The sequence below is a fragment of the Stigmatopora nigra genome, chromosome 16 (assembly GCF_051989575.1).
Source record: "Stigmatopora nigra isolate UIUO_SnigA chromosome 16, RoL_Snig_1.1, whole genome shotgun sequence".
Taxonomy (NCBI): domain Eukaryota; kingdom Metazoa; phylum Chordata; class Actinopteri; order Syngnathiformes; family Syngnathidae; genus Stigmatopora; species Stigmatopora nigra.
The window spans coordinates 4,310,392-4,336,381 of NC_135523.1; the positions used below are offsets into that span (position 1 = coordinate 4,310,392).

The 25,990-nt window shown below is 36.0% G+C and overlaps 1 long non-coding RNA gene across 1 annotated transcript in view; it reads right to left on the reverse strand.

Moving 5' to 3' along the window:
• Positions 1–1,896: 1,896 nt before the first annotated feature.
• Positions 1,897–25,990, reverse strand: part of LOC144209335 (uncharacterized) — a 62,299-nt gene continuing 38,205 nt past the window's right edge. Inside the window, exons 4-7 of the long non-coding RNA XR_013329086.1 lie at positions 25,560–25,711; positions 16,561–16,689; positions 6,605–6,722; positions 1,897–2,008 (exon numbers count right to left, since the gene is read on the reverse strand). This is a non-coding gene — a long non-coding RNA (uncharacterized LOC144209335). The remainder of the gene's footprint in view (positions 2,009–6,604; positions 6,723–16,560; positions 16,690–25,559; positions 25,712–25,990) is intronic.

A 25,990-nucleotide genomic window follows, 5' to 3' on the forward strand; every position in this document is an offset into this window, starting at 1 on the left:
TGTTAAAAATAGTAGTACTGAGTTAAAAAAAAGTTGGTTAACACCAGCTTCTATAATCATAAATTAAAGGTGACTTCTCAATTGAAAAAATGTTACACGAACTAAACTGTTTCAACTAGAGACAGTACACAGGCCGCAATTGACGTTTAAATGGGGAAGTTAATTCAGTAGTAGATGTGATTAACCTTTAGTTATACAATTATTTTAGTTTACCATCTTGCAGAATTATATTTTTGTCAAAAATGTACAGCTTATGTTTACAGAAAAATACAAATTATGTTTTGTGGTTTCAATGTGCATAATTTTGTCATGACTTCAAAGATGAAACACCATTTATACCATAAAAGAATTTATCCATGGTAGTATCATTTAATTAAATCTAGTTCCAAGCTTTAAAATCAGCATTATACACCGCCAGTGGTGAGAGTTCATGACAAACTCCAGAAAATGTTTCGCCTATCCGAATGCTAATCATTTGAAAGCAACAGAAACCAACATTATAACTTTAGTTTAGCCAAAGGGGTTAAGAGAAGAATAAATAAAGTTGATATAAATTGCATAGAAACCCGCATGACAACCAACCGTGGTTGTGGAAGACATTTTCGTACGAGTAATGCATGAACAAAATATTAGGTTTGTTTTGCTTCAGTAATTTAAAGACTATCGTGATGATAAAACGACAACTTCTATTTACATTAATGTTATTTATACTAAAAATGTCCTTCATTTTACATTTACTTTACTTTGTAATGGACAATACGTATTTTAAATGTGCGTTTAACTTTGTACTAGACAACTACAGACTAGGTCAGGGACTACAATGTGTTTCTGACTGTGAACAGTTTTCAATTAAGTGATGTTGATACCTGACACCTACCTAGGATGATAACAGATGTCATTTTCAATCAGAGGATAAAAAAATGAACATGGGGTCTCAGTAGACAAAATCTTCCAACTTCAATGGCTGAACGATTGTTATTCTCGGAGCACATTCCCATTTCTCTTATCCAAAACATGCACTAAAGATCAGATATCTTTTTCATATATTTATCATATGCGGTTTTTCAAAGGGGAAACCCAGTAGTTCTGTCCTCTAAAGGCCGACCTTTTTTCCCCAGATGAAAAGGGAGAGACTTAGCAAGCAACTCCATGTTCTTCCACCTCCTCTTTGTTCATGCTCAGTATGGCTCTCATATTACTTGTCGATGGCGGAAAGATATTAAATGCAAGATAAAATGGGGAGTTCCAGTGCTGCCAGTAAGGTTGAGGCTCAATGAAAATGACTGATAGCATTTCATCATGTAGAAAATATCCTTCTTTAGCACAAGTTGCTGTATATGAGCTTGCTGTCACTTGTCTGATAAGTAGTGACAAATGTTTTGAGTATCCTCGACAAGGGCAATACAGAAGAAAGCTGGTAATACATGTTATGAAACAATGTTTCAGGGACACGGATGCATCATCACAAAACATTCCCTTATGCAATAGCGTCTCCTTCACCTCAAATGATTTCTCAAAATGTTATTTACAGAAAATGAGCATATTCAGTTTCAGAAATAATTGAAAAAAACATCGCAACTTTTATGTGACCCTACCCTGACCGTCAACATTTTTTTCTTGAATGACCTATTGTGTTCTAAGAAAAGGTTTATTATCCGCAATAAGTGTTTTTTTTATAGACTTCCTGCTCAAATTAGAATTAGTATTTTGAACAATCCTCTTTCAGGAACAAATTAATTGAGGTGAAAGTGTTTCATTGGCAGTTGGGCAAAGTCTAGTTATTTGTTCTTGATATGTCAATATATTAAGCGTTGTATAACATATTCAGTAAAATCAAGTACCCCAAACCTTGAACAAGGAAGTAAAGAGTTGTCTTTCTTACCTTAAATATTACAAAAATACAAGAGAAAAGCATTTGCCCTTCCTTGTATTTTGGGCAAACAGCCAACTATTGGTCTGGAATACGCTGAGAGGCATCTAGGTGTTTGCTGTCAGGATGTGTTCCCGTCTGTTAACAAACAACAACAAGCAAAAAAAAAACTAATTAGATAAAGTACAAACTGGAATATCTTTACAGACAGACCACACACTCTTAGAAAAGGCAGGAGAGAATTAGAAATGACATTTTCACTGGTGAGTCTTCCTTCTGCTTGCCTTTCTCGGTGACCTAAAATGAATTCCCTACCACAAAAGGGAAAATACATCATTACAAAATTCAGTTCAAATAAATGGCAGTAGAATCTATCTAGGGGCTATTTTCTCAAAGGCCTGGCACACTCCTCATACAACTGTGACTAACTCATTGAGACAAGACAGCTCCTGCCATGCATATTCACTCAGCATCAATCTCAATCCCTTCACTCTGATGTTGTCTCTCAATCCCCACACTAAAATAGGGCTTTGTCAATACCAATGAGCGAACCTAAGTAATCCTCAGGAAAGGTTTAATGTGTGTGTGTGTGTGTGTGTGTGTGTGTGTGTGTGTGTGTGTGTGTGTGTGTGTGTGTTAGGCTTCATTCTCATATTTGCCCCTCTTTGCTATCCCATCTTTCAATTGTCTCCTTCATCACATTTCTAAAAAAAAAATGTGTTTGCCTTCTTTGACAAATTAGATCTACCTGAATCATTATCTATTTCTGTAAATCTCAGTGCAGAATATTTTAAATGGTTATATCGTGTTTTTAATTTATCACACCAGCAGTTTAATCACCATCTGCATATATTTGGTGCTGTAGAGATACTATTACCAATAAAGTCTGGTAAGTCTCTCAAATATATATATATATATGCATACACTTTACAAGTATTGGAAAAGTGAAGCTATTTTTTTAAAATCTGTGATAAATGGTGCTTGATGGTTATGCTTTATTTCACACTTAAGTATCAAAAATGATGTATATTGTCAAATATTGGATTGTTCATGATGCGCGGCAGTGGTCATGAAAGAATAGTCTCCCATCTGGGCAAAAGCCTCAAGAGGATGGCCTCTCTAATACTGTCTTGGGTTTGACAAACCATGCAATGATGTAGTTAGTCCCATCAGGGAGTACTTGTACATCTCATGACCCATGTCTTTAAACCAGTCATGGTCAAACTTTACTGATGAGGAAATCCTTACGGAAAAAAAAAAAAAAAATCAACCGGCGCCTACATGTCTTGTCTAGGTTCAACAGATAGTAAAAATGACATAGCAGCAGTCAATTTGGCTTCAAATGGTACATTCACGGCGCAAAATGAGTTTATTTTCAGAATTAACTAATGGATTTAAAAAGATTTTTTTAGTGTATCCAAGAGATACTGGTTTAAACATCATGTTTGGTCATGTAGCAAATTTAACAAATAGAAAACATTTGATTAAAGTGATGCATATAGTCAATGCTTTCCTCTCAGGACCAAACTATACTTGGACAGGTTCCAGCTCACCCATAATGAGAACAAGTGCTATAGAAAAAAAAATAATGGATGGATATTCTAAAACAAATCCCATGAAAGGTATAGATTTTTCTCTTGATGAAATGGCTTAATTGCTCTATGTTGGTTCGATCTAAATCTAATACAGGATTTGCTGATTAAAGCACTGATGCTGACTTACACTATATATTTACTCTAGTGTGGGCTCTTTCCCAAAAGTGTGTGTGTGCTGGGGAAAGGAGGGGGGCAAAAACTTGCGGCCTAAAATATTGATGTTAATACTGATTGACGCAACTCCAAATGAATAAACTCCATGACTAGGATGGCCAGTCAGATAATTCTGATCATCCTGTCAATCTCTGTCTTGAATGGTTCAGTCCGGTATCAGTCAAATATTTCTTTTGTCAATAAAAGTGTTGGAGAAAGATACATTTATAGTTCACCAGCCACCATTATGCAGGAAAAAAAAACATTGTTTCAGTGGGAACAGTGTTGCTGAATTCCCGTTTTTACAAGTACATCAAAGTCAGGAGTCGGTGTAGTTGTGGAACTTCTCTTGATATATCTAATGTGTTGGTAAAGTTAGTGGGGATCTCTGATAGGCATTGTTGATGTTCATGAAGATGAATCTGCACACAATGAATGCAAGTCAAACAAAGTCAGAATCTTCTTTGCTTCCTTTCAAAGGTTTGGAAATGTGACTGAGTGAAGTGAAGCGTAAAAAGTCGTTCAGTTTCGGAGACTTGACAGTGTCAGAGTGAAGATCGATAATTCCCAATTGCAGCTCTTGTTGTGCAGACTTGTGATGATGGCAATTAACAAACATCATACATTTATATATGACAACCTTCAGCCAGGTCATACACAATTCATACGCAAAAAGGGAATTCTACAATCTGTCTTCTGATTTTCATTTTTTATATAATTTGGAAAACGTTGTTGCGTCAGATTAAAAATATAGAAATTATGTGGTCTTTGGGCCATAGTCTGCCCATGTCTATGTTCACAAATCGGCATGTCATGTCGATGTCCTTATCAGCCAGAAAATGTCAGATCCTGTGGGTTTTTGGGGCGGGAGTGTAGTCATGATGGAACAGCCACAATGTTCCTGCCTTAAGTCTCACCTTTGAAATGAGTTGCTCGGGACAAAATTCCAAGAACACTTCATATTATTAAATAAACCCATTAAACTCCCTGTATATATGAAATGCATGTGAATGAATGCAAAATAAATGTGGTCGAGTTATCTGGTTGTATTTCCACCACACATCCCATATGGATGCAGCGCAGAGGCACCACTTGATCGGCTACCAGCGTTCATATGTCCACTGAAGTGAAACAAGATTGCAATAGGAAATTAACAAATGCACCAATGGAATTCAATTGCTGTACCCACCCCCTTAGTCACTACAGTGACAGTGTTCAACAGCCATTGCAAATTATTGTCAGACATTTGTGTAATTAATTAGGGAAAGCTGGGGTATGCCAGCTAACAATACGCCTACTTCTGAGTTGCCAAACTGGAACCAAACCAGACATTTTTATGCTATGAGGCAGTAGAACTAACCAATATTCCACTATGGTAAAACTGACACTCAATGGTAGCCCAGAGCATCAATTAATTTCAAAATAGTTAGGGACCTAATCACTAGTATACAATAACATTTGAAAATGGCCAATTGGGAGATCTACAGATTGTGGACTTTATAAAAAAAAAAAAAAAATATATACATAAAATAACAAGCAAATTGTACCATGAGCAGACAGAAATACATCGGTAATATGAATTCAAATGACCATATAGACAGTGCACATTAGTATAGTTTTAAGTAGATCTATTTTTGTCAAACTCATTCTGATTTACGTTCACTATTTCAATTCATTGCGTCATATGATTGCCTTTGATTTATTTTCATTTCATTGCATCACAGACAACCATTGCATATCTTTTTCAAAGTATTCACTTCATCAGTGGTCATCAGATTATGACCAGTCAGAAGGGGAAAGAATAGCTCGCACTGCACTTTGTGGAACAACTTATGATTTCTTCAAAGTTCATTTTAATCATTTAAATTCTCATGTCTTTGAAAAACCATATAGGAATATTAAACCTGTTTTTTTATGTATTGTGGTAACTTCAAGCTTATGTGATGATATATTTTTATTTTATTTTTGTATTCCGGGAGCCAATGCAGTTCCTATAGAATGAGTTTCATTGTGCAGGGGAATACTTGTGGCTTACAAAGCTTATGAAAGGACTTGAAATGTATAGTGGTGCTGTTGAAACCGAAGTAATACCTACATGTTATTGATATAATATGGAGTGATACTGTGCTGGCAGAAATCCAAGTAATCCCAAAGGGTTTACATTACATACTTTTCCCTGTATGTGATACATATCGAGTTGAGGGTATTCAACTTCAACCATCCTGCTTACACCTCAGTTGTACCCATGCCATAATTTATTTCTCCGCCTAAGCCTCACTTTGCTTGCTAAACAAACAACCAAGCCTAGTGGGGCTCTTCCCTTTCCACCTGATTAGCCACTCTGTTTGTGGGCATCCCACAAATAGAGAAAATTAAATATTATTCTAAATTAAAGTTTGACTAGCTGCCTAGCAACTGGTTATGTACAATGGTTATCATACAATAAGCCCATTAAAAGCTTGTGGGAACCACATAGAACTGAGTTTAAAGCTTCAACGATGAAGAGATAACTTATTACAAACACTTCACTGTATACAATGATGAAAAACAATTATGTGCAACTGAGGAAAATTGGGTTTGTGGGGATGGTATTACATAAATAGCTTGAGTTTTAAAAAATCTAAACCAAATTGCACATTTACTTGTTATCAGCAATCTCTTCCATCTAAAACTCATCATTCATACAGCAGCCATCTCCCTGACAACAGCATGCACACTATTTGCCCAAACATATCTCCTTCATTTTATAGGGTAGACTTGGATTAAAACCTTGATAATATTTATTTACTTTAATAAAGAAGTGGTATGGAAATGATTTAAATTCAATCAAATGACTAAATTATGAATTAAGTTCAATACTACTTGGTTTATGTGGTCAAGGTGAACCGAATGCAAAAAGGTAGTAGCTTTTCTACAGACAGGACAAAGGCAATACATTTATAAATTGGCTAATTCCATGAAATGAGCAAAGTGGGTGGATCCTTACCTATTTCAGTACTAATGATAACGATGGATGTCCAATCAAGCAGACTCCGCATCGGTCTGTCGTCTTTCATCGATAGAAACCAGATGAGGTGGCACGGCCATCTGTTTATGATGCCTCCCTGAAAAAAAACAGGCATATTATTCATATATATTTTTTTCTTCAAAGCCTTCTATAGCTTTAAAAACTGGCTGAACAGAAGTTAGTCTATGTATCTTTTTAACAACTAACCCCCCAAAAAAGGGAAATCACATTCTTTCCAAATCGTTATGAGATTCCAGAACACTATTTTCCCTTAGGCAAAAATAAAATAGTTTGTTGTTGACATTTTTATAGCAGGAGGTCAAAGCCTACCAGAGCTGTTGATCAAATTGTTGACCAATTAGTTTTGGGAATTAATCTTGTCAGAAACACTTGGAGGGTCTCTGAAAAATATAATCCTTCAAATATCAACACCTCTCATCAATGCCTACTGAGCATTTAATCATAAGCATGTGTCCAATCTACACAAAGCAATTATAAATGTCTCCCGGCGCATTGTAGTGACGGCTGTTAATAGCTTATTTTTAGCCAAAATTGATGGGCCCCCGACCTCTACTGAAATTATGTTTTGCGGTGTATTTTCAGTGCAAAAATACATGGCCCCAGTTTAAAAACACAAATATATAGCTATATATATATATATATGTATGTATGAGTGTTTTCATCTATCCAGCTATTTTCTACAATGTTATCTTCTTCAGGGTCCGGGTGAGATAGAGAAGAGGTGAAGACAATTTGTTGGTCTAGCAACTACACATTTAAGAGTTCTGCTCACTTGCCAGTATAAAACAGAATATAAATAACATTGGTATAAACCTATTGTCCTCATTTGATTGAACCCCAGATTCATCATACAAGCCTCAATCAGCCTCTCAGGGGACCCATTTTTGTGTTTATCTTTCTACTTCATGTCACCCTAATCGTTGCAGTCCATTGATTAATATGATTAAATCTCATCAAATAAAAACAAGGAGAATCACCCCCACCTGAGAAGAAACAGATGAATCAGACTTCACTAATCAAGTACCGTTTGATGCACGTGTGCAAACTAATCTTGGTTGGGCTTCTAAGTAGGGAGCCAATAATTTCTAATCAGTAATTTAAAGTTGTATTTTTTTTTTTTTAATGCTCCTCCCAAGTCACGACAAGGTCAAGGTGATAGCAACTTTAAAGATGTGATGGCATGTGGCCACGCACCGCGGCTCGGTGATTAGCACATACGCCTCACAGTTCTGAGATCGAGATTTCAACAGTGAATGCTGATGCATTTCCTGAGTTTTCATTTATTAAATGTATAAGAGATGTCAATAAGTAGTGATGTCTCCTAGTTTCATTGCATTCTAATACTTCCCTAAAGAGGTTTTACACCTTTTCTACTCTCGTTGGTAGTGAGAGATATTGCATGAGCAATCATATTTGTTTATGCTATACAAAGCAGACTGTCTATGTGTCAGATTTAGGATTTAAAAATGAGTGAAGACAAAAATGAAGAATAGGCAGATGTGAAATGGTAGGGTCTGAAAAGACAAAGCTGTCACAATAATTCTTCGTGATAGGATTTCTATTGTATGGTCCTATTTGCACATTTTGTATCTACTATGTTTCTCAATGTCACTGGGCAAATTCACCTATTGCATTTCCATGAACTTTATCTTGTGTCTGTCTGTGGTGGTTTACGAGTAACAAAAGAGACTGACAATCTCCGATGCATTCTAGCATTCTGGCAAGGACGAAAAGTCCTATCAAGGTCACCTGAATTACACATTTATGGGTTTTGTAAGTGGCTTTGGAGCTTTGATTGTTTTAAAGAAGGATGATATTCCTAAGAACTATAATATGATCAAGGTAAAAGTATTTCCAAGTATGCATGTGTATTTTTTATTCCTTTTTGTGGCTATGTCAAATACTAATTATCGGTACCGCCATTCTTTTTGGGGGAATTAATATCTTATTGTCTAGAATATAATTAGATCATCCATTAATATTTTCGGAATCATTTTTGTAACTCTAAAATCCATTAGTCTAGATCAGTGTATTGCAGTATATTAACATTCAGCCTACTGTAATGTTTTAGCATTTATCATCTTATTGCTCCTTTATTTTTTTTCTTGCTTCCTCAAACTCAAGTTTTCATTTAATATCACGCTGACATTTTACAACTTTCTTGAATACAAAGTATTTTTCCCTACTGGCTTTTCTTATGAAACATTTCCTTAGCTTGCAGTTTGTATAATTTGTACTTCATTTCTGAATTCATACAAGTACACATTCTATTGGAACTCTGTTTTAAAGAATACATATATTTAATACACTTTATAGTGTTATGATCAATTGATGTGGTAATACTCAATTGTATTATTGTAATGTCAGTAAATCTAATTTTAAGGATGCCCAAGCACACTACAGCGGGAAGAGATGGTCTTTAAGGATATACTTTTTAATTCAGTCAATGTAATCTACTGACCATTAATATTGACAACTGCCATGTGACATTAAAGAACTAGAACCACTATAAATAATTCACCATGTCAGAGAAGTTAGAGAAATGCAGTGCTATAACAAAAATACACGCATGTATGCCTATTTATAGCATCGCATACCATATGCAATGACTGGTGCTAGAAGAAGAAAGTGTTAGAAGTTGACAGACTGTACTTTCAGCATGTACAGGTTTTGGGATGTCAGAACCCTGGCCTAACATCACACAAGGCCAGAAACACAACCTGACACACACACACACACACACACACACACACACACACACACACACACACACACACACACACACACGCACGCACACACTCAACCCTGTAAAGGCAAGGTGATGCATGAGAAGCAGAAGGTTGGCAATTTTCATCCCAAGCTAAATAACTTACTTAATACAGAGAAACACTCATATGCACAAGTTTGAGGCAAACTAATAATATTTTAATACCCTGAGCCTTCAGCCTTCAAAGGCTTCAGATTTCGGCTTTTATGAAACAAATATTTATGTTCGCCTGAATGCATTCAATCATGCCACTGCTATCTATCTACAGGTCCAAAATAAAACCTTTTTGGGACTTAAAATGATGTTATCAGACCATAACACTTGATGGCAGGCAACTGCCAACCTTGTGATTCATTGCATACTCCAGCATTATTGTAAAAAAACATCAGAATCAAATTACATCAGAATTTATAAGATGTTGTGCCTTAAATTGTAGTCATAAATTAAATAACAATAATATATAATGGTTGATTTGCATGTTTTTGTTGGGGGAATGCTGTTATTGATTGAAATTTATGAAAAGCACCCCCCACATCTTTCAAAACCAGTATTTTCTCATGCAAATTGCATTTAATAAACAACATTTTTTGTCAAAACCTGTAAAAGTATTGAATATACGGTTGTAATAAATAACCCACTTTCACAAACAAGCATGCAGTTGTGTCCTCAGCTGACATGTTCTATTGCAGGCTTCTTGTTTGCCTGTGATTATCAAACCCACTCGCGTTCTAGTTCTACCATTAACCTTTCAAAATCATAGCATGTACCTCACACCCCCGTTCTCGTACAGACAACAAATGAGCAATGTAAACAACATTTACTTACTTCTAATCATTTAGAACATATTGGAGCCATTTGTTAAAGTTTTCAGTCATAGTTATTTTCAGAAACTCTGACCAATTTGCACAGTAGCCATCACAAAAGCAGTGAAACATTTTTACTAGCCAAAGAAACATATTTAGGGGATTGGAGTGTGTAACAAATGAGTGATGAGCTCAAAACATCTGTTGAATTCTAAGATGGATGACATTGAACTAGTGCAATCCTTTAGAATTAGATTTAAATCAATCTGGAAGGCAAATATACGTGCATTTTGATTCAAAGACAGTAAAAGGTGATTATTTTTGGGCAGTTACTCAGATGCACGGACAATATTTCACACAGCTGTTGTACAAAAACCTTAAACCATTTTCATGCTACTATTTCTCAATGGATCTGAACTCAAATTTTGATTCATATTACATAAGTGATGTTCCTGGAATTTCTTAGAAGCCTTTTTTGTGCTTTTAACAACTAAGACATACCAAGAAACAATTACATTCTGGCAATATAGAAAGCCTGTTGGTAAAATGAGTGTCATGATGTGAGGTCTTATCCTACCGTTCCCTTTACAACAATGCTATGTTCTTGCAATTGTTATGTCAACCTCGCAATAATTCACATTGGCTGCATCTTGTGTCTATTCTGATATTTTTCAACACAGTTTGCAGATGTAACCTTGGTTTTACCTTGTCTCTTACTATCAAATGACCCTTCATCTACTGTGGTGAGGTTTCCATCATTTCAGGAATTCTTCAACCGCAGACTACTAAATAATTCATCTATGGGCAAGTTTTGGCATTTCCAAAGATGTGAAGTGCAATGTTATTCGAAATGCTCAGGGCTGGCTAACATTGATTGAGATAATTATTTATTATTTAGTACTGCTGATTTGAATAAAATACAGCCTTATAAATGCTGTCCATACACCACACAAAATATTAATTCACTTGGGGAATAAAACATACTATGCATGCTTACCTTTTTTTAACTCAGTGAAGAAGAATTATAACAACTTTTGCTATGTTTTAATTATCTTCCCAAGTTAAAACTAGTGTAAAACTGAATGGAAGTAAGGAATAAATGAAAACCAATAAAGCGCCATACACAACATTATTTTGTCACTGTTTCAATCCAGGTGAGCAGTAGTAATAGTTTTATATTTTTGGTGAATAATGCTTATGAAATTGGTCATAAGTCTTAATGATTGCTCAATTATGTATTGTCACTGCCCAGCATAAGTTTCAAAATAGTTCTTGTACATGTGTATAATTTCAGAGGTTAAAGAAATACACACATAGATATAGAATATGGGGAAACTTAATAATACACCTCAATATGAAAGGGCTACTGGATATTGGTGCTAAATCTGAATTTGACACTTACATCCGGAATGTAAATCCAGTCTTAAACATATCTCTGACAAATGGGATTGCAATAGACTGTAGAGGGGAAATTCATTTTTATTGTAGAAAGTAGTGTCACCTTGGCAACAGACAAGATACCAGGGTTGTGTGAGGCCGTCAAGACTATGCCAAATGAAACTTTTTTTTCTTCATTGGGGTAATCTGGCCGTCTGTTGTTAGAATGGCTATTTTATTTTGGAACCATCTGTTGGAACAGCAGTTTTTTTTTTTTAGATTCACTAGCTATGTATGAAATAGCATATGATGATGCCTAGGTTTAGCTTGGCTTTGAAATAATACAAATTATGGGTGACACTGTCTGGTAACAAAGTAATGGTAGTGCCTTATCCTGCAAGGTTTTTGTTGCATCATTAGGGTTGTAATTTAGATCAACTATGTTAAGTTACAATTCTTAAATTACCCGTTTTTTAAAGGAGCAGATCGATTCTAGTTAGCCTTTTTCATTAAGAGAATAAGTGACATGTTTGGAGGGTTTCAATACGTGACTAATATTTATGAAGTACATTTCCAAAGCCTATTTTGTTTGTTTTTCATCTGTAAAAGGACATACCTAAGTTGATTATGTTATAGGAGTGGGCAGTGACAGCAATTATTCTCAACTGAAAGCTTTTATTGGTTTCCCCAAAGCAAAGATCTGAATTTAAAATACTTTTGTTACCGCAATAAATAATTTAATAATAATAGGCACCTTTCAGCACAAGGCAAGGTCACCAATGCAGTCTAGAGAAGAACATATCAAATTGTCAGTTGCCTTCGAAAGGATAATCTAGAAGAAAGGCGTGTAATTGGAAAAAATGCTGCGGTAAGGCGTAGTCATTGTGACGTGGAATTGCAACAACCAATTAACTGGCACTGTTTCTACTCTTCAATTATTTTCTAAGAAAGCGTGTCTTGAGAGATTATTATGTGGTGTGAAGAGTATTAAGAAAGATTTTTTTTTTCTCCTTTAGATCTTCTCGGGAAATGATAAACCTGTTCAACATGAAATCTTGTTTTGTGATTTCTTCACTTCACTTCACTGCATACACAACATTGCTGAGTTTGTGTCTTGGGATTTCGTCCTTGGGCTGAACCAGCTTTTGTCAAAGGGTGTTACTGTGTTTGAAGTGAATTGCTTTGCTATGTTTGGAGAAAAATCATTGAGTTTCTCTGACAAAATACGCTATGTAAGCAAACACTACATTCTGCCTTCTCTTTCTTCTTTTTTTACATATATACATACATATTTTGAATCTGATTTAGTGATCATTTTACATGATGGTGATGCCAATGCATTTCTTTTTGGAAGACATTTTTGTTTGTTGGCACTTAGGTTTCTGACGGACCGGTAAATTCATTACATTATAATCATCATAGGAATCATGAGCCATAAGAAAATGCAATAAAACCTCAGCTACATACACTTGAACAGGTGAGAAGGAACACGGCAGAGGGAGTAAATTAAATGCAAGTAATAGAGACAAGTCTCCAGCAGAGACAAGGAGAAGAAAAAGGATACTTTGCCAAAGTGGATGATTGACAAAACTTAGATTGTGCATGCAGTGCGTGGCAATTACGTGGGCACATAGCGGTACTGATATTGACACGGTTATTACATATTGTAAAACTCTGAATAGCTCGTCTATTATTACCCAAACTATTTTCATCACCTATTGTCATAATCACACCTGTAGGCATTAACCTGTAATGGCTGTTTTGGTGATTTGGGGGTCTTTTTTATACTCTGTACACTTTTAGTGAGCTGGTTTTCAATAACAAAAGAAGATAATCTTTTTTCTTTTGTATGACGCGCAAATGCATAGCTATGTGTGTTTGTTGAAATGTCATGAGTGATGCATAATCGCCTGGGTTGTGCATATTCTCACAGCTAAAAGGAGAAGAGGAAGATGGAAAGACAGAATTGGGTCAGTATGAGGCTGAGCTCCATAAAGCGCCAGTCAGAACGCTGACTTTCTGAGGAGGGACTGCAGGCAACTACGCCGTCACCAGCTTGACCTTCCCATTTTGGCAAGAGAGAAAAATACATACAAGTTCTTCACATACACACAAAGATGGTTACTGATCCACCAGTTGGTATCGAGAGGCTAAAATGTACCTTTAGAAGATAATAATGAGTACTACAAAGACATAATTTGCCCACTCAAGTAGTCTCCACGTAATTAGTTGCTCAACATTTCACATCTTTTCACAGTAGTATCTGCCTCGTTTTCCTCTTTACAGTACACACTCACAGCAGCTAAAGCTTCAACAGTGACATTTTTGCAGCGTCAGCTTGCACTTTGCTTTTTACAGAATCATTTTTCTTCAGAAGGTATCGCTCTTTTTAAGGCTATAAGTATTTTGTTAGAAACTCAATATATTTTGCAGAGACCACAGATACACGTCAGACACCTAAAATCATCCCACTATCATCCCACTTCCCATATTCCAACAAAAACTAAAATTTGTCAGGTTTCTATCTATAGACTACTTGCAATGGTTTGAAGTTGACAGAATAAAACGTTTTAATTAACCACATCTATCTCCTGAATTTCTTATTTTATTTTTACAGTCTACTTAGAACATATTTACGAAACTAGGACTAATATTGTTTTTCTTCTAATTTAACACATCTATTAAAAAAAATCAGTTTTATAATGTATTGCAATTTCCTATTTGTTAATGAAATGCTATTTTAAAAGAATACTTTAAATCAGCACCCACTTGTTAATGAAATACTATTTTTCTTAAAACTACTTCAAATCAGTACCTTTCCTACAAATACATATTTAAGCAATTGCCTCAGGAAACTAGCATGCGATTTATTTATCCATGCATGTTAAGGTTGGCTTGTTCAGTCACACATGGGTGGATATCTAATTTCACAATACAAGTAACAGTAGAGAAAATTCAATTTGTTTTTGTTTCGCTGCCATTTAAGGCACTTTCCATAAAATGAGAGTGGCTGGCATCCAAAATCAATAGATGTTCCCAACCCCCCGAGCCTAATGGGGGAGATAGCTTAAACCACAAGTTAATTGTTCAGCATTGTCCTTGAAATCGTTGTTTTTTTTATCCTCTATGTCTGTCTCCCATTCTGTCTGCCACTTGTTTACAATGCACTCTTGACTGATTCCTGACTGTGTCATTCCCTGCAGGATTTATAAGGATGCAAAGGTTTTGCAACTAATTAACAAACACTACTAGTATCCTCAATCTGATTGACAACATGCTGCGGGTCTATACAAGTAACCCACAGTACTGTCCAGACTTTCCTTTTTAAAAGACAATTTCGTACATTTCCCTCATTGTTTGTGCAGTGAGCCAACTCTTTTCAAGTAAGTATCCCCCTGTTTTCCTATTATTAAACATGGTTTATTTCTAGTTTCATTTAAATTCTACCCTGACTTCTTCCAGTCCAAGTATCTTTTTGAAAAAGTATTGAATATTTTAAAGGTTTGCTAAAATGCCCCTACTACCATGGACAGCTCCAGTCAAATGCCTAAGTAGGGCAAATATATTTGTGCTAATATTTTAATTCATTATTGACTGATAGCTCCCACATAGCTCCCACATAGCTAATAATGTTATCTGACTTAACCTGACCCATGCTTAACTCTAAAGTAGCATTTTGCTGCCATATCTAAGCAGGGCAAACAGCAGTTCAACATTATTTTTTATATATTTTATTCTTATCATATTTGGGTGATTTCAAGTACTAGGCTGTTGTGAGCAGCTTACTTTTGAGGGGTTTTACATTCTGGTACTGATTTAGTCTCTTTTTGATACTATTGTCTTTTCATCCCATTTATGCGTCATTCCTTAGATAAGTTTACAGTAAAGTCGCTGTGTTGTGGTTTAGTGAAAGATTGATATAAAATCTGTTTGACATAAAGATGCGAATATGATTCATAACTGAATATGCCATTGGCAGCAGCGAGCAAAATAAGCAAAACAAAATATTTTATAATAGTTTTGAATATTCCGACTGCCCACAATAACACGAGAAAAATAAAATGTTGTGAAGCCATAATTATTATTTTTTCTTTCCTTTCTTTTTGAAGGATTTAATGGAAATATGCAATGGTTGTCAATAAATTATTCAAGTAAAAGAAAAAACTAAATTGGATGGTTTACGCTAATTTGTCTCAGACTGGCCACACAAGCAAATTTGTTTCAAATGCACACACACAGTCTTCCAAAAGCAGATCGTTCACTGGTTGCAAGTACTCAAAAGACATTATGGAAAAGTAGTCTCCACTGTAATATATGCCGTCTGAATTAATCAAGTGTCTCAGCCCCTAAGAAAATACCCCTCCTTGTTGATCCTCAATTAAAAACAAACATCCTCATGATTAAATTCCAAAGGTGAACGACATTTACTGAGATGCTTCAAACTAGAAGTATAATTTGTTACACTTCAATCTGGTTTGGGGGATTTTGTTCAAGCCTGGGCTCTGGCCTTCCTCTGTGACACTTGTACGTTCTCCCTATGTCTGCGTGGGTTTTCTGGGGTAATCAGGTTTCCTCACACATACCCAAAACAAAATTAGTAGGCTGATTGAATGCTCCAAATTACCCATAAGTACGAGTGTGTGCATAAATGGTTGTATGTCTTCATCCCTGTGGTGTACTGACTTAATTTTTTGTAGTTAGCTGGGATAGGGCTCCAGCACCCTCATGAGGATAGTCATCATAGAAGATGAATGAATAACACTGGTGTGTTGTTACATTAAATAAAAAAGTATTTACCCATTGAAGAAAAAATAATTGAAACTAGTTGTGAAATTAACATTATAAAGCTCCATCTGACTGAACTATACATGTTGTATACTATGTTAATTATACACTGTCAGTAAGAAAGCCTAGAAGATGAGATATGCTGTACCACAGTTACTATAGTTACTGTTAAAGAGACTTACCCCATTGCATCTTGTCACGTGACTTGAATTGTGCGTGTTTTCATATGGTCGGTCAGCGTGTTATACAGGCGGAACAGGAATTATCCACAGCGTCGGCAGATGCTCTCATCTTCGATACACCAACTGAGACTGTCACAGATATGAATATTTTTGCAACTTATGAATATATTCACGCTGCATATGCAATACAAGCAGAGTCCATCAGTTCAGTTCCCAAAACCTTTAATGCTAAAATACCTACAGAAAAGCAACACTGTTAAACATATATGTAACTGAACAACATGAGAGTGCCAATGCTTTTATTTCATCAGCTCTTATATCCATTTTTTATTTGTTTTTGAACATTTTACAAATATATACTTCAGCTAGAGTGGCAACGCTATCTAAGACAACACATTTCCTTTGGAAAATACCATCTGAAAACCCTTTGTGATCCTATTTGTACCTCACTGACTCTAAATCGCTTCCTCCTATTGCTGGATAGATAAACAGATAAAGTTGTCTCGTCTTGCTGTTCTTACCTTACAGATTGTGTCGCTATTTGCAATACTGCTGTATCCAATACTGCTGTATCCAATATTCAGACAATGAGATATGAGAAGATTAGTGGATATTTCCAGTGTGAGACAGATATGTTGGAAAATTGGGGGTTTAATGGTCTCAGACCAGGGAGTTGTGACCATTGATGTCTGTTTGTTTGCATGTGTCTTATAGTGAATAAATCAGGCCAACATTAGCAAATAAATTGAGACAGGGCTTTGACTGTGTGGATTAGGGTTGTCAGCAGAAAGCAGTGATAATAGTTTTAGTAGTGAAGTGTTTTCTAATAGATCATAGATGCAAATGTACTTTTACATCCTGTTTCCTGAAGATAATCAGTTCTTCACAATTCATTACCATCAAAACCCTACTCAGCCTTTCACATTTCCTCATTTTGCCACATGTTGATAAATGCCTTTTACTCTTCCATTTTTTTGAGTTTATACAAGTATATATATACACGTATACATATATTAACATATATATATATATATATATATATATATATATATATATATATATATATATATATATATATATATATATATATATATATATATATATATATATATATATATATATATATATATATATATATATATATATATATATATATATATATATATATATATATATATATATATATATATATTAACAGAAAAAAATATATTTGATAGAAGCTCTATTCTAATCTACTTTTCATTCTGCCATTACACCGGCCATTGTGGGCCACCTGGGAAATAATCATAATCGCCTCGCCCACACCACATCTCACCAAATTGTTCCAGAGCTCAGCGACCTAATACAAAAATGGTACTGTTTGTACTTTCAAGAATTAAGTTTACCCATCTGTATTCAAACTAGGGACAATACATTCTTTCCCGAGAATCAGTATCGCAAACTTCCGATGAGGAAATAGGCACTCCTTGAACAAAGTATTTAACAATACGCCAATACCTAAATTGTGAATGTATCAATGATGTGTCAGTTACACAGCACAGGGCAGCTGCTGCTCTTTGCATCACTCATGTCGATCCTCCGTGGCACATTAGTGTGACTGAGTGCGGGACAGGTTTTTACATAACGCATCATGTCACCTGGCAATCTGCACTTCATTAGATCCACTCCCCTGGTTACAGCAGGACAATGGGTTACATTTGCTGTTTCACTACACACACTCACACAGCCCGTCTGGTTTACATAGAAAAAGGGCTCTTCCACACGCTCATATGGCCACTGGCAATTCTAACAGGCTATGGAAATGCAGAATGGATACCTACAAAGAGCAGCTTCAAAGATTTTAGGAGAACCAATGTGCTAAAGAGCAGATTGGCAGAGCTGAAGAAGCTAACCAATACATTTTCAAAACTCAAATAGTATTCCCACATAACCAGTCCACAAATTACAAAATTAGCAACTGCCTCTACAAGCTAAACACTCTAACCAATTCTTATGAAATCAAACAAAGAAGGAATGCGGTTCAAGCTCATGTTCTTCTACTTATTGGTAGGTTTTGCAAAAAGCTTCAAGACATGTACAAAGGCTCAGCCTCATTTCATGTGAACCAAAAGAGTCATATATACAGGAAATGACTCAGTAACATGTACTTTGACTTCTCCAGAATGAATCCCTTGATGACAGAATCTGGTTTCCACGCGACTAGTTACACAAAAACAAAGTGCATTCCCAGTGCCACAAAATGATTACATCGTGACTCTGACATTCGCATCTCTCCCCCGCAAAGTCGACCCATAACTGATTGCTCACCCTGTTCACCTCCCATAATGACTCATTTCGACGACGGCAACGCTGAGCCTTGGCCCAGGGACCCGGCAGTAATCCTCCGCATTAATTAGATGACCCCTAGAGATGTCTGCAACTGCATTGCGAGGCACAAAGTCAGTCTCTCTGCTTATTGTTTATAGCTGGCTGTAAAGGTTCCAGCAATGGGAGAGATTAAACCGATCAGGAAGATGAGAGTGGTGGGGATGGTCAGCTGGAGGGCAATCATGACTTACTGAATAGTAATTATGTCAAAATATTATTTGCCTCTTTGGCTTACATTGAGTTCAATATGGTGATTGATTAAGAGTGGACTATTTTCCCCTCACTAAAATGTTTGCTTGCATCTAACTAAGCCAATGTCTACAAAAAAAGTTAAGGTCATCATCACTGGCATAATGCTTCTAAAAATCAGAGTTTTGAAACCAGTCAGCATGCAAATCCATTAGAAAAAAGAACTATCTCAATCCTCTATTTCATAAAAAGTCCTCCTTATGTGTGCATCCATTGCAATTGTTTAGTTATTGTGTTTAAGTCACTCCATCACACGACATCCCAAGTGGTCCATTTGATTCCCATTAGGGATCTTCAGAGTGAATCAGATTCACAAAGCTGCTGACAAACACACATTCAAACATAATAACACATGCACACACATACTACTTCAGCATTGTCATAATTCACTTGTTATCATCTCCATATGCACACTGTTATGATAGTTGGCAAAGACCCATCGGGACATTAATACGAGACTATAGTATTGGAAAGTACTCTGATATTTTATGGCGCATCACAACATTTTTCAATGCACTCACAATTCATATTCACAGGCTAATAAAGTTCATTTTATGGCTATGTTAAGAAGTGAAAATGTTATAAGGATACACTGCAACCCGGAGCGTTACAGACTGTGAAGTGTAGTAGTGCATGGAGTCTGAATGCACATTGTCTGAATGTGTTTAAATGTTTTAAAGTCATACTGGATCTTATTTTTATGTGTATGATGGGGATATTTCAAACAAAATTGGAATACTATATCAAGTGTGCCCCCATTTCTTGTTTACACAACCAACCTTAGTGTAGAGAGTAACTTCTTAACTCATTTTAAAAATGTAAAGCCTAATACATGACAATTAAAAGACAAATATAATGTGCGAAGATTCTTATTTGTTGTTTTGTTACACTTGGAAATGTGTAAAAATCAATTCCTTTAGAAATATTTTTTGTATGTTAGCCGCTTTTGTTAAGGGAACTGGTACAAGTTAAAATAATCGATTTCTGAGACTCAAGCAAATTTAAAAATAAGCACAACAAAATGAAGAGCCTCTTCTTTGCAGTTCGCCTTCATTCAGCTGAAGCCCAAGGCTTTGAGAATAACAATTTACAATAACACATCCGCACAAGTTGAACATGTGACCATGCTCGCCACATTTGAGTGTTACTGTCTTTTTCTTTCTGCTTTACACAAGAGAAACTAGCTTGTAATACTATACTTTGTGTATGTTATAATAGCATTACCAGCATCTCAATGACTTCTGCTCGTCAACCAATTGTAAATTCACTCTGTCCATCTCTGGTTCTTTTCTATCATTTAGCTCTCCTTCTTGAAAAGGGATTTTTCTATCAGAACCTTCAAGGTGGTTGATCAATACCCTCTGCTCAGGTATGTAATGGATTTGAGATTTCTCCTCACACACGTCATGTACTTAGACTCTCTCTTGTGCCCCTCTCTGTGACTCACATTTCAAATAAGAGCAATAATGGACACTTATGCTAAGCCTCAAAAATGTCCTTAAAGCACACTGTGTGGTAATTGTATTTGTTTTCTTTAAATCCAAACTAAAACTTGAGAATATTAATGAAACGTAAAAATTAGCTTGAGAAATACTTAAGGAAAATGATTCACAGCCTGGCAGTGTAAGATAAAATGTGACAATGCTGAAGAGAATTTGAGAATATTGAAATACTAAAAGGGTACAACAAATGGACATGTAAAGAAGTTGCATGTAAAGAAAGTTTGCCTAGTGAATCAAAGATAACCACCCACCCGGCATACAGCGTGAGGTTTATGAAGATAGCCAAGCAACACCACTAGTGTATATACAAGTGTTAAAAAAATCTATTTGATGTTGCCTAAGATATGTTAGGCAAGAAAAATACATTTTTTTCTGATCATCTCCTGCCTCATAGATGAGTGAGATTTCTTATTTAGGCAATGGACATTCTGTAGCAGGAAAAAAAAAAGTTGAGATGCTGCTGGCAACAGACGGGTGGGAAATGGAGCAGAGGGGGGGGGGGGGTGATACTGTCTACAGATGAGAAGTTTGTTAGCAAAGTGGGGTTTGTTGTGATGACATCCATGGGCGACAGAGGGAAATTTTGTGAGTAGAGTGCAGAGGCAATGTTAGTGCTTACACAGGAATCCAGCTTGGTGTGAGCTCCTAATAAACCAGTTTTTTTTTATGGTGGTTATGACACAAATTACATCCGAACAGGTGTGATTTGCAAAGTAAGCTGATATTAATGTCAGACGTAAAACTAAAATATTCATATCCTAACACACAATTACTGTATATATTAAAATTCCACATTGTTGTTTCTTTGTACAATGCATATTGAGCATGTAGCAGAAACGTTAAACTGTCAATGATATTAAAATCAATATGATTCATGATAAAAGTGCATGTGTGGGCCACTTTAATGGCATGTATGTTTAGTAACGCTCTTATACAGGGTATTAGTCAAATGTACACTTCATATATCAATGTAAAAATCAGGTAAGTAGGGGGATATATCGGACCAACTATACGCATAACAAACACCTAGGGCCAATTTAATCTGAAAACCACTTCCATTACATGGATCCTGCCTTTTAGTGTCGATGGCACATGGCCATCAAGATAACAATGATCAATTTAGCCACCTAACTCAATGCAGCTGGTGATGGCTTATTGATGTTCTCCCATCCTGTGGTGCAAGGATGATGCTGCTGACTGCTGGACTTGCAGGTTGAGTCTGGGGCTGTCTGGAATGCTAAGTGGTGAAGTTAACCTTTTCTCTGCTGAATACGCCATTGTAGCTTGGGTGAAAAACCATATGTGGAGAGCTGAAATAGCCCAAATAGGCCAAATGACTTTCCTATGAAAGAGTCATTTATTATTATTGTGGCATGGGATATCTAATGTAGTGCACTACACCTTAAATTATTTCTTTGTCCTACTCTGTCGTGAAGTGAGTCACTTGCAGTGTTAATTAATCATCTCTCTGTGCCCACATGTTCTAGTTTCATTTTTTGGGGATAAATATATATATATAAACAGACCACAGGACTGATCTTCAGTTGTGCAAAGTCTAAAAGATATAATTATTTTAATATTTAGTCAGCTGATTTAGAGCTTTATTGTGGTAATATGTGAAGTTGTGTGGTGAGGTGACTGAAGTATAGAATTTGGCTTTGTAACACTATTATATTTATGCGGAATATACACACTGCATTATTTACAATGTACAAATTGTGTGAATTAAATTCCATATGCTGCGTCCACAAGTAAACTCAGTGACGATTGTATCCATAATAATACTAAAGATAAAATGTAGCTGACAAGTGTAAACCTCTTCTGTTAACTTTCAAAGTAAACGTCATGCCTCTCAAAATAAACTACAAGCTCTCAAAATAAACTACAAGCAATCATTTTAGCTTTGATATCATTTTCAATCAACAATTTTTGACTTTGTTTTAGGTATGATCCATTTAGTATTTTCTTATGTATGCAGAATGTGACCCAAGTGCATGCCATGAGGTCACAGAGATCCTTAATTGAAATCATGTCTGAGGTATGGATGGGCGATTCAATTAATGCATTTGTCAACCATGAACTGCTGACACGCCCAAACCACAGGAAGGTCAGAATAGTCATGCACAAGAAGTAACCTAGAGCAATCATATAGTCTCACAAACAGTTGTCAGTGTGGATTTAAGAGATTTGCCTCTTTAGCCCAGGATTTTCTCTCTTTACAACCTGTCGCCTTTTCCATTTTCCAGGAAAAAAAGGCCAATTTGATTAACAGACAAAGGTTCCATATCAAAGTCCTCTGTAGCACATTTGATTCCGGCCAAAAACTGGGTCTTTAGAGTACATCTTGAGCCAAATGCACTTAAAAGTTAAAAGTGCATGCGGTCAATGGGGAGTCAGTGCAAAATAATATGACTGAGAAAGAGTGAACCTACTCAGGCCGAAAAGGCACAGGCATAAAATATTAATTTCAAAATTTCTCAATTTTGACAGCCAAGTGTGCAAGCTCCTCACTTAGCTCTTATATCCACTGCCTCAAAAGTTTTGCTGTATTTTTCCCAATCCCAGGTTCGCGGTCTAATACAATACTTGATTAAGTATCGCATAGTGAACTACTGAATGTTTCTCGTAAAATGAATATGTTTTTTTTCACCTTCCACGTGTCTTTAACATATTATCGACATCTATTCTCAGTCACTCAGGTCATGGATGACATTTTACCACATTGAACTGGAACTGAAGCTCTAATGGGCAGCTTGGATGGCTTACTTGTGCTGCTGACAGTCCTCTTTCTGTTTATCTAACCCTGTGATAGATGGGGCTGTGGAAATGTCCTCTCCCTTGTGTAGCTGCAATCAGTTGGCCCATCACTACTGATAACACAACGTGCCAAAAACACCACCTCACAATAAGGCAAGGCCTCACAACAAACCAGGTTAATGATACAGGAGGACTGGGGGTCACCCTTTGGACTCACAGACAATCACTGTTGTATTTTTCTTTCCATCTGAAGAAATTTGTCATCTAATCTGTTTACCCTTTGTGTTAGACAAATGCAAAAATGTGAATACATGATAAAAGGTAATAAAATTATTTATCCACAATGGCCAAATATTATGACTATCATATGTTACATGCTATAAACTTTGAAGATGGTGCATGTTAAATGATATTTATAGAAAAACATATTTGTAGAGTGAATGAGGTCAATCTCATCATTGCACGCCAGACTTGAAAATTTATGTCAAGGACACTTGATGCCGTTCTATATTTAGTTGGGTGTTGGAGAGCAATACTCAGATAAAGCATAAATAATAAACTACTAATGAGTATTTTCTCCTACTTTAACTTGTAAAAAAACAAAAGAAGAAAAAACTACATCCTTGAGCAACCAGTTCTGAAGTCAAGAACTAGATTCTAGTCAGATTCTATAGGTAGGAGCAAAGAGGGCCAAACAATGATGGATGTTGACCCAATGGATATAACCTTACAAAAACAAAACTTCACAAAGTGCAGCCTTCCTCTCAGTCAGCAATCAGGTGGCCATTTTCTTTTTTCAAGAATAGTTGGCACTGTTCACAAAGCAGAAAGTAAAGGACCTCTGCTATTGGATTAAATGAAGTCAACATCAGAATATCAAGAAAAAAAAGGGGCTGGGGGATATTTAATACCATCTCAAACGGGTGATGAAAAGCTCAAGGACACAACAAGATTGGAACCGTCACTTGCATTCCAACCATGGCCTCAGGGCACTGAATTTATCATTGTAATTCTGCTATTTGCCCATAATGCAACGCTTCTGTAAATGTAGTGTGTTGGGTTCTGTATTAATACAAAGTAGACTACATAATATCATGATCACATTTTGTTTGTGACTCAATTCATCTCGAATTTCACTTTAAACAACTTACAGGGCCAACATGTCTTAGTGCAAAGCCGAGCCGAACAAAGAACGATCAGAATTATGTAATACGTCGTGTACATGACACGTTGTACTCTATGTTGATACAAGGACATACTTTCTCACACACTGTCCTTTGCAGATGCACGCATACTGTTAGTCATATACACTAGAAGCCTAATCTGACTGCTACATAGAACTAAATGTTTTTGTTTTTATCCATCTTTTGTCACAGTGATCTATTCAAAACCATCGGTTCGCTACACCAGACCTAACGAATCGAGGATTTCGTTCTGCTTCAATAGTCATAGTTAGCATACAGATTGAATGATACAATAGTGGGTCCAGTTCATGCCATTCAAACTCTCCCAATGGTGTCGACTCACTGCGCCTCAGCACATTTCCTCAGAGCATCTCCCAGTCAAAACTCTATTTGCAGGGTCCTTAGAGGATTATATCTTAAGGAACCATGTGGACTTTAGAGCCTACTGTATCTAAAAAGAAGGTGACCCTTTGTCAAGATGCAAAAAGCTGTCATTTTTCTTGATGGCAATGTTATAGATTTTACACATAGTGTTTATGTCTTTAAAGTATTTATATTTCAAGGTCCTTTATTATACTATAAGGTTAATCTATTGATTTGGCATAGTAGACAGGCGTTTAGCTCATTGGCCTCAAGGTTCTGAATCTCCATTTATGTTAATGTTGCTAAGACAAATGGAAGAAAAGAAAAACTACCCTACATTGGTGTCACTTTGTCTTTCTTCAATTAAAACAAGAACTTTATCTAAGGAAAGCCTAAAATGGTGAGTGCATTCTAGTAGAAATTAGTTAACACTGTACTTCTGCTTTTTGTCTGAAACGATTGGGATATTCCTCTGATTATTTTGTATTTTGTTCCAGCACTGTGCTGCTTAATGACTGAAAGGTGTTTTTTATCCCTTAATTGTTTTTTTCTTTTTCGCTGTGTGTGTCACACTCACCAGTGCGAAGTGGAAGAAGATCGGGTTCCATGTCTGGTCACTGATGGATGAGTCCTGTTTTCAGCTGCCAACTGTGTCCCCACAGCAGAGGCCACCCCCAGCTGCAGGGGATCGGACTGGTGAGCGGGCCAGTAGCCAGGTTGTTGATGAAGCTGCAGATGGGACACAGATAACATGAGCCAATTTAGTGAATATTTAAATAAAAAAATACAACAGCAATATGTCTTAGTCATCACCATTGAGTCATTATTCTAATAAAGATGAGGATCAACACTTCTGTACTCATAAATATTTCGGTCATGAATGTATTAGACAGCCAAATAATTTTGGCTAAGATTCAAACTGAATGAATAATTTGTATGAATTATATTTGGATATTATATACGTGCAAAATCAAATGAATTGAATGTTTTTTTTAAATCATAATGCTT